This window comes from Anser brachyrhynchus, assembly GCF_964034855.1.
Source record: "Anser brachyrhynchus genome assembly, contig: SCAFFOLD_347, whole genome shotgun sequence".
Lineage (NCBI taxonomy): Eukaryota > Metazoa > Chordata > Aves > Anseriformes > Anatidae > Anser > Anser brachyrhynchus.
The window spans coordinates 63,139-73,777 of record NW_027663674.1 but is presented as its reverse complement, the minus strand read 5'-3'; the positions used below and the strand labels follow the sequence as shown (position 1 = coordinate 73,777).

General features: G+C 35.8%; 1 long non-coding RNA gene across 1 annotated transcript; it reads left to right on the top strand.

The window, feature by feature from the left end:
- Positions 1–2,245: 2,245 nt before the first annotated feature.
- LOC308187061 lies at positions 2,246–9,818 on the top strand. The gene is made up of 3 exons (XR_013944440.1): positions 2,246–4,064; positions 4,778–4,889; positions 7,236–9,818. It is a non-coding gene; the product is annotated as an uncharacterized lncRNA (long non-coding RNA).
- Positions 9,819–10,639: the final 821 nt, after the last annotated feature.

Here is a 10,639-nt window from a genome sequence, read left to right as displayed (position 1 = left end):
TCCTGTCTTTAATTATACCTTTCCCATGTTTACATGAACTTTGGTTTGCTTTTCAAAAGCCTCGTGGAACAATTCCTGCAGCTGACCTGTGTGTAGTGCTGAATTTCTCCATAAAGTGAGTATTGATGAGCTGAAAAGTTCAGTGAACAGGAAAATTCTGCTGCTTTTATTGCCAGTGTGACAGGTTACTTTATTACCATGCCTTTCACAGCAATTTAACAGTTACCCTGGCAACGGATTCAGTGAGGTAATGGGATCAGAGGCATTAGAGGAGAGGAAAGGCTAGCGACGAGAGAAAACCATCTGCTGGCTTATGTTCTCAGGGCTGTTTGCTCACTGCGAGCTCCTGACAATCATTGTACTTGGATGTAAATGAGGCAGGTTAAACCACAGGCCTGCCCTATTTAGCCGTACTCTGGTGATTTGTCTTTCTAATTCTATTGAAATAATAATCAGGATTTGTTTCTGATTAATTAACTAACCTTTTGGTAAAAAGATTAGATAACGAAATTGCTGCCTATTCAGAGATAATGAGATTTTTATTACTCTGTCAAAGGAAAAAAAAAAAATTATGTGTCACCAGCCACTATGTCAAGGGAGGAAAATAAAGATTTAAATCTTTATGTCAGACATTTATTTCCTCCACAGATTAAGTGTGTATTTAATTCCACGGGTGAACACCATCTTGTTTAAAACATTTCAGAAGAGCTTTTAAAACACCAAATAAAGTAATAAACACATTTAAACCATGATGTACTTTATATAAATTTGTTTCAAAAAATTGTCTCCTAATGGAAGAGAAACACTTGACGATTCAGAAATCCACCTATACTGTGTAGGTGTATTTACATAAGTGCAAGAGTGTGAAGAAAGCAGTAAAATCTCCTTGTGAGCTCTTTAGAGTGACATATGTAAATAGGTTGCTATTATATCTTACTGAACAGACATGCCTGACACAGTAGTTGTAGAAAATTCATTTATGTGTCGGAGCTCTGCCTGGGTGCCTGAAATACCACACAGGCCACTGGAGGCTGATATAATTAAATAATGAAAGATAACAAAACATTGCATTTAGAGTCTTCTCACGAAAGGCTCCTGGGGAAGAGGCAGCTGCAGTCTTCAAGAAGAGACCCAGCCCTGCACAGTGGTGACTGCGGGACCCCAGGCTGCCCTACACCTCACCACAGTTATCCCTGCCAATACACCAGCATACCAAAAATGCCTGAAAATTTGCTCCTGGAACAATGGAACTGCACAGCCACAGAACATGTTGATTCCAGAGCCACCGGTGGTGTCTTTTGTTGGGCAACATGGTGTTGTAAATGAAAATGTATGGATAGATACTATCAGTGGACAACATTGTTTGCACCAGGCATGGCTTGCCCATCTCAAGGAGATGGGCACACCGTGTGCACTTTGTTGACTGTCAAGTCACTAATCATGACCTGTTAATTAATAAATCTCTAGAATGAACTGTGTTGAGAACATTCTCAATCATGCAAACGAAGCAAAAAGAAACACAGGACAGGACAGAGCATTTTGTTGGCATGGCGTTAATGCATGCACTTTCATATTTGAGGTGACACACTGGTGGCACTCGGCGTGCTTCATTACTTTTACCATTACACGTTAACATGAAAAGCTCTCAAACATTGAAAGTCTCTGCTTCTCCCCAGCAGTGTACATAGCTGAAAGCCAGCCAGATTCTAGACCACTTAGAGAAAATGTCTTCAGTAAAGAGATCGGATGCTGAGCCTGTTTCTTGCCCATCCCCCACCTTGCAGCTGTCTCTCCACACTGCCAGTATCCCTCCCTCCCTGCGCGTGCTGTCTAGTATCACAGCCCTGACAAAGAATGCAAACAAGAGGGCTTTCTTCTACCAACAGAAAATTGTTTCCCTCCCCCTGCTCTCCTAAAATTCTTACTAAAAGCTTCTGACCGTTGATAACCAAAATCCCTTGAAAAGCAAGCAAGCCCTTTTGGCTTAGCACCAGATAAAAAGCTTTTGCTCTCCCTCTCTCTTTCCCCTTCACCCATGTGAAATTCAGGTTTAATATTAGTAATTATTATTAAAATTAGAAAAATGTTATCAAAGGATCTCAGCAAAGGAGAATATAGTTTTCTTTTTTCCAGACGATGACATCTGCAGCTCTACATTTTCATGAAATGACTATACTTAACAAAAACATTAGTTCATTTTCATGGTATTTCTTTTGTGCCTAGGAGCAACCCTGTAATTGTTCACTTCAATTACAACATTACTATTTTAAACTGAAACCCATTTTATCTGCATGCCAGCTTCTTATTTGTTTTACCAACTATATCTATTTCCATTACTGAAAGGCTGATGGTTTGTCTCAAGAGGAAATCAAATCCATTAATTCAGAAATTTCAAGCACGGCTGCCTCTGCCATAAGCAGCATTTCTTATGCTAATAGCAAATGTGTTGAGACTGAAAATAACTGACGCAGTTCTGTTTTTTATCATAATTTAAGCATTTATGTAAAAAGGCAAATCTAATATTACTAGGAAACTTGTAAGTGTTATCATATATAATTCACTTTACTAAGATCTGCACAGGGTCCTGGTTATTGCAACTGTGGTTTAAATCATGTTGTTTGTGGTTTTACCTTGCTTGACATTTGGTGTCTGATTTTGATCTTGGTTACCTCAATGTAAATCTGTTATTGTTCATCTGACAACAATAAAATTATTCCAGATTTACCCCAGGCAAATAGAGATCAGGACATGTTCATTGTGCTCGAGGTATAACGCCACCTCATCATCACAACAGACTAAACTAACTTTGAAGTGCGTGTGTGTGTGTGTGTTTGCACAGAAAATGTATTACAGAAGTTGGAACTTTTTTTTTTTTTTCTCCAGCCATGAAAATAGCCATCCAAAGGCAATTTAGGAATTTCCAGGAAGTTGCACCCACCCAGCACCAAACAGAAATAAACACACTCCATCACCACCACTGCCTCCTCATTTAATGCACTTAGTTCTGTTGTATCACATGGGCTGTGTTCAATTAGATAGCTTAACAAGATAAACTCTGACTTTGACCCAGAAAAAACAAACCAGACTGCTGCAGAGTTCTATGTAAGCTTTTCCAGGCACTGTGACCTGCTTATGTCAATGAAAGAGATTCTTATCATAAGGGCTAAATAAGTTTCTCAGATTATTTTTATTTTATTATTTTTTTTAATATGTGTGTGTACAGACAGAATATACAGAAATTAGTGTACCAGTCCTGCCCTTCATTTTTGCAGCAAAGCCCTTTAGTGCTGTAAATCAGATCTCATTGGGAGATCTTACACACTGGCTGCAGATAAGCTGTTGAGAAGTAGACAGGGCTTTTAGGAATTGCTGAACCATGAAGCTGACCTGCTTAGTGTTTTGTTGTAGACTATTAAATCCAGGATTGGTGTTTTAAGATGATTCTGCTTTCTTCTTCTCTTGTCCTGGTTAAGCAACACTACCCCCAGCTCGTTATTTAGCTGATTAAAACAAAAACTAGAATGAGAAGCTGGCTGTTTGAAAATCTTACCTTAACCCATCAAATTAATGAGGGTGACTTATGCTAACATAGCTTGTGGCCTTAGTAATTTGATGCTGATTTTGCAATGAAGATTTACCAGCTGTACACACCACTCTGCTTTGGTGGCAGTAAAATGGGTTTCTTTTCTCCCAAAACAGGGTCTACATCTTTTGTAAACATTCTTTATTTGGTTGACTTTTTGTAAAAGGGTGGGTAGGATACTAATTCTTCCTGCGAATATATTGAGTTATGTGCCAAAGAACCAAACAAAAAGATTATACTTCAATTTGAGTGCCCTTTCCAGATATTTTAAGTCTTGTAAATATGTTTTGCACTGTACCTGTTACTGTCTAGTTAGGAACATGTTGTTTCTTTGAAGAGCCCTTTCATATTGACAGAGAAATTAAATGTGCTGTTTTATTTTTCCTGTGTTTGATGAGTGTTAACAAGTTTAGTATTTGAGAAAACTCAAACCATACAAAGCTCTGTAGCTGTTGCTCTAAGTAAAGAAAAAAGCCACCTGGTGAGTAAATTCTCTGGGTCTTCATTTCTTTGTGTGATTGAATGAAAGAGAATGAGAGGGAGAAAAGAATTGCATTCATATGGAAGTTCCTTTGAATCCCACACAGGAGATAAAATCATAATAACATGTATGTATGAATATACATGTAGACATATGTTCCAGATTCCACCCAGTGTGAACTTTAGGACATAATGACATAAAGCTTGAGGAGAGGAAGAAAAGTACTTAAAATTAGGGGTGACTGTGTGTTGAAAAATACATCTCCACAGCTTTTTGCTTGTTTGTTTGTTTGTTTGTTGTTTTTAAGTCAAGAACATTTGCATCACAGGTATGTTTTTATCACCTTTTTATTTAGAGCTCTAATGTCAGTTCAACACCCACTGGGCTATTTTCATGGGATCACTGTTTATTTTGAGACTCTCACTATGGTTTAGAGTGCTTGAGTTTTTATTGTAACAGTCTCATTTGTTGTCTCATGAAGTTTTCTGGCTTTACTTTGCTCAGAGTCAAAAAAGAAAGGTGTGAGAAGTAAATGAATTACAAAACAATAGGACCTATCTATCACATGAGAATGAAAATGGAATTTATTTGTATATCATATGCACAAGTAGTTAAACTTTTCAGGAAGGAAAACAAATTACTTCACAGCCTTTTCTCCGCTCTGATAATTTATTTTTCCTCTTTAAATTGTTTATTTATTACTTTTAATACAGATAAAAGTGCTGCTTCAGCTACACTATCATGTCCTCAGCGGAGGTTTAGAATTGGTCTTGTTTATAATCTCAACAGCTGTGCATGGGACAGATTGTATTTCCCACACTGCAGGTCAGCAAAGTTTGTTTTTCTTCATGTTTTTTATAGGCTCAAATTTCAATATAAGCCTTAAGTGTTCATTCAGGTTTGTGATAATGAGCAAGATTATAGTACAGACAGATCACAAGCTTAGAGTTTTTGTTTTGTACTGTTTTGTTTTGTTTTTCCTTTTAAATTACATTCATGCTACTGCTGCTAAGTTTTCTGTTGTGCCCTATCTGTGAAATAACAAAATAATAATACTAATAGAAAAGAACAATATTTACAGCTCTGGGACTGCCTCCACGCTGCCTGGAAAAAGGAACATAGTAGTTTATTAGTGAGAAATCTTGTAAGGCTACTGCAGGGAAATTTAGATTATTTCCATAGTAATCACTGATTTCTGGCACCATAGCTAAAAATAATTATGCTAATACTACATAAACCACCTGCTTATAAAATAGCAACAGTTTCTTAAAACAATTATTTCCAGTTCAGTTACTATTTTCCTCCATTAATCATCTGTCTTTTAACCAACTTTTGTTGTTTCAGAAATTATCTATTTAATCAGATATGCAATTTTGTATTCATTTTGTATAATTTAAGTAAGAAAAGGATAATAAAACTTCTTGTTACATTTTTAGATATACCATGCAAAAGAAAGTTGTAGATTTTAACTCAAAGCTTCCCCTGCAGTGGCTTATACCCTGAGTGTGCTTCAGCTCATGATTTTAGTCATTGAAAGAAAGACATTCTGTACTGGTACTGGGAAAAAAGTCAGATATTTCCCAGAGAAGATTTATTCCCACTGTTTTCTCTTCTTATCTGTGGATAGAGATAATTAACCTACCTAATACAGATAGCTTGTCTTTGGGAGTGAATCCTGCCTTCTGTGTTTTCTGAAGTGGTGAAACATCTCTCAAATCTGACAGCTTTAGGAGGGCTAAATGTGAACATTAACTTAGGATGAAATGAACTAATGCCTTCATGATGTTTTTATACTAAAATAAGCTATTTATTTACCCCTACACTAGCCCTAGAACCCATGAAATATTTTTTTCTAGTCTAGCTACAACTTCTGCTAAGTAGTGCATGAGGATATCAGTTTGCTCAGTTGGTCAGCAATGACCAACTGTAAAGCTATTTACACGATATCTGAGGGGTCTGTTCTCAGATCAATACACAAACTGAATTCTTATTAACAGTAATAGAAGTTACGTGCAGACATGAAAATAAAGAAAATCCCTAATTAGAAATAATTATATAATAATAATAATAATAATAATAATAATAATAATAATAAAATTATTATAATAATTATATATAATATATAATTATTATATATAATATATAATAATATATATAATAATAATTATAATTATAATAATTAGAAATAATGAAAGACCAGACTGTTGTAGTCCTGAAAGGCTGTGGTACCCATATTTACTTTGATATAAAATGAACCCTGCAACTTAAAATGAAACATTAAGTTCATAAAACGGAGCAAAATTAACTCACATTTTGAAGTACTATGCAGACCTACACACCTCCTCTTTTTGAAGATGTGTGCAGATTAGATTACTCTGTTGCAAATATCTCCTTTAGAAATACCTTTGCAAGGTGAATTGGGGGAAAAAAAATGTGGACCTGAACACATGTTCTATATTTAAAGCAAAATAAGCAAAAAAATAAACAAGAAAACCTAGAGAATTTACATTGGTATACAGTGAGTTGCTGGGCTCTTCACTGCTGTCCCCTGATACTGCTGGAAACCATGCTGGATAAAGCCTTTCATAAGTCCAGTTTAAGTTAGTACTTTTATTTGTTTTTATCACGACAACTTGTTTGGGAGTGCTTCTCAGGAGCCCCATTTCTTCAGGCTCATCGTCATATGATTTCCTAAATAACTAGTAGTCAATTCAACTTAATTTCTGTTTTAGTTTAAACCGTTCTTTCCCTTCAGTATTGTTTGATGTGTACTTAGTGCACTTACAGAGTACAACCCTCATTACTTAAGCTAAAGAAGCCAACTACTTTGTAGCATTCTCATATTAGATAGACCATCTGTTTATATTGTCCTCCAAAAAAAACCAAAACTTTATTTTTAAGGCCATCCTAGAAGACTGAACTAATTCTCTTTAAATTTATCTTCTGGGAATATGTATTCAGATTTTTTTTCCAGGTAAGCTCTCTGCCAAATGCCTTGTAGTAATAATATAAATGATAAATGTTAGCTTTGTAGGAATATTTTTTGAAGTACCACAGGTTTTATTTATTTATTTTAATTAATGTATTTATTTATTTATTTAAGATAGGTCTTATTGGTAGCTTGCAGATGTTTTGTTTTAGTAAATGTTTACATCTCTTCTTTTTCTTCAGGTGTTCAAAACTGAGGAGCCCACAGCATGCAGGAGATCTTGTTACCCACTACATGTGACCTTGACTTTTGTATGCTTGTTCTTTAGATAATCAGTCCTCAGGGTGAGCCTGTTTGTTCATGATTCTTCTGTGCAATGATAAATACTTTCTAATATGATCTTCTCTGGGGCAAGTTTGGAACATATTTGGAATATTGTACCAGTATTGTTAACAGAACTGTTAAAGGAAACCAGTCCAAAGACTGAAGTTTTAGAACAGCCCAGTTTATGTGTTATTTTCTTCTGTCCTGACAGCCTTTTTCAAACAATCTGTGGACATTTCCTTTTACGTTACACTATATTCCTTTTAACAAGACCAAAGTAGTTTACATTTCTACAAAAGCTTCAGTTTTGTTTCCCCTTGGGAAACTTGAGAAAAAGCAAGTTTTTCTGCTAAAAAGGGAAAAAAAAAAAAAAAAGAGCTTATCTTGGCAAACATAAATTTTAGAGCCTGACAGGAATAAAAAGTGACAAACTGATGAGCATGTTTTACAGAAGGCATGGGATCATTTAGTTTAGTTCACGTCCCATCCTCTTCAGCTACTTTTGGTTAGTAAGATTTTCTGTTAGCATCTTTTATACGCATATACGTATATGTATACATATACATGTATACCATATGTGCGTCTTGTTTAACTTAGTTAAGAACAGTTTTGGTTGGAAATAAAAAAATATAAAACTGTGTGAAATGTGTTTGAGAAATCTTGGAAAGAGGATGCTTAATTCTAACCTCAGAAGCAGGTGGATGATACATAATTGTGAAGGACTTCAGGATTGATCTGGAGAGAAAATATATATTTTTAAAAATTTATTTCTTTATTGATTGATTTCAGAATAGCATCACAGAAGGGTTCACATTGGGAGAATTGGATAATCTCCATGTTACTAGGCTTTATAATAGCTTTCTAAAGAAATTACTTCTGTTTTAGCAGTATTTTGACAGCTGATGATCAAAACTTTTTTTTTTTTTTTTTTTTTTAACTCTTACATAGTCTAATGGTTAACAGATGTGACTAAATCTGTCTATCACTAATGGCATTTTTGTATAATGGACAATGCATCCTTAAAACTTCAGGGTGCTTCCACTACTACTACACACAAAATCTTCAATAAATAAATTATTTCCAAAGCAGCAAAAACCTCTCTACTTTTCAGGGAAAACATTTCTCACGTAATTAAATAATTAAATAAATTCATTGTATTGCCAGGTAACGTTAGCTCAACTGCTCTGAATTGAAGAATAGAGCAAAATTTCCATCATCAAACCCACAACACATTTTTGCCATGTGCTCAAATTCTCTACTGATGCAGGAAGAGTGGTTAAAGAGAAATAGTTTGACAGAAAGAGGAAAAGATATTAAAGCAACCAAAGGGATGAAATAAATAATTAACCATTGTTTCTATTTTGTATATCTGGATAATATTGCATACATTTTGTATTTCTTTAGTAGGTAAACTATCTTCATTAGACAGTTTCTGATTCATTTAGGTAATTTATGATTTGTGTTTCCTTAGCCTCCATAGTCAATGAATGGAGTGATGGTTAAATAAACAACAAGCATGAATCCTGAGCACTGTGTACTTTTGGCAACTACTTAATCAGTCCACACTTTTTGAGAACTCAGCCTTCTCAGATTTTTTCCTCTTATTCTGCGGCAGCAGGACCTATAACATCACTGCTAGCCAATATTTCTAGTCCTTTAAACTATACAAGCTAATGTACTTCTGAATTACACCAGCCTTGAGTTCACTAACTTCTCTAAGCAAACACTGCTTGCTTCATGTTGTTTGTGGAACTTTTAATGCTATGTGAGATTAACATTTCTTAACCTTTGTAAGGTTTGGGTTTTTTCTTTATTTTTCTGAAGCGTGACAGTGTTGAAGGGAAAGCCACGATACAGCCCTTTTACAGGTGTTACTATGTTTTTCCATAGTCAGACTTTGTGGACTTTTTATTCTACCTAAATCAGAATATACAATAATTATCCCTTTGGAAAGATATTTGAAATGGTTTTGGATAATCAAGTGTTATATTTGCAGTTAGAGCCCTTTATGATAACAGATATCTCAATTCTGTAAATGTATGAAGAAATATGCAATAAATCAAAAAAAGATTTTTTTTTTAAATGACCTAAAGGAAATGCTTCTTAATCTCAGATGTTCTCTAGTGAGTTATGTTTTATGTTTCTTACAGCATATTGACTTGAGCCCAAGCCCATAACAGTTAGTGGAGAATCAGAGTAATGGCTCTCCTTTCTTAAAGTCCTGAACAACGTCACATGAGTCACAAACTTCTTCAGTAGTACCACAACACTCCCACAGCACCACACCTGAATGCACCTTTTGCCCAGGAGTACAAGAAGATAAGTAAGGCAGAGGATCTGTCTGCAATAATAGTTAATGTTGGCTGAAGACTTCTCCAGGCTGTAGTAACTGTTTGCTGTTTTATTGGCTGCAGACCACCTGATGCTCCTGTCAGCCCCCTGCACTGAGATCAAGCACTGACTTATCCCTTTCACGTTGCTTGTCATGCTGCTCAAACCACTGGAATGATCCAGGCTAAGATCACCCTTTATGTCTTTTTTTCTCTTTGGTTTTTAAATTAGAACATCTCAGTGATATTCTGTTTTCAAACATTCACTTAGTTTTGCAAGACAATTTAAAAGAAAAGCTAACAAGTACATAGAGGATGAATTCCCAAATTCTTCATTGTGAATGTTGAAAAAGTCCAAAGCTCTAGGACACTCCAGTAACTGTTGACCAATCTGTCTAGCTCCAGGTTGGACTCCCTTGTGTAACCAGGGTTAGATCATGCAGTGCCGGAAAGTCTCGCAGCTTTGTTATTTGTGGACTCATGCTTACATGAGTCATGTAACTGAAATCTCAGCTCCTGTAAGTCCAGGACTTGCTGGTTCCTCCTCTGAAGTGGAGGATTTTGTGAAGACATAAAAGCTAGTTAGACTGGCATGGATAGGCCTGCCCCAGAATATTGGATATTGGAAACAGAGACTTATAAGCAACCCTTCAAGAAACCATTAGAAACCTGCCTGTGCTTTGACCACTGCTATCAATATTTTGGATTCCTGATACCTCCAAACAGCTTTAAACACAATTTCCAGGTAACAGGAACCACCAGTTAATTCATTTTTTGTTTTTGTAATTAACAAATGCCCACTGTTTTATTGGGATGCAGCTTAATGTGCACATCCAGGTGCTCAGTATCAATGAGACTGCAGGGACGAGCATGCTCTTGTGCCTGCTTTGATAATGGCAGTATCACTAGGGCTGACTGGAACCAGTTATCTCTACATGGCACATACCCTGGTCCCAGTCATTGTCACAATGCGTGCATGTTAAATGGATAAC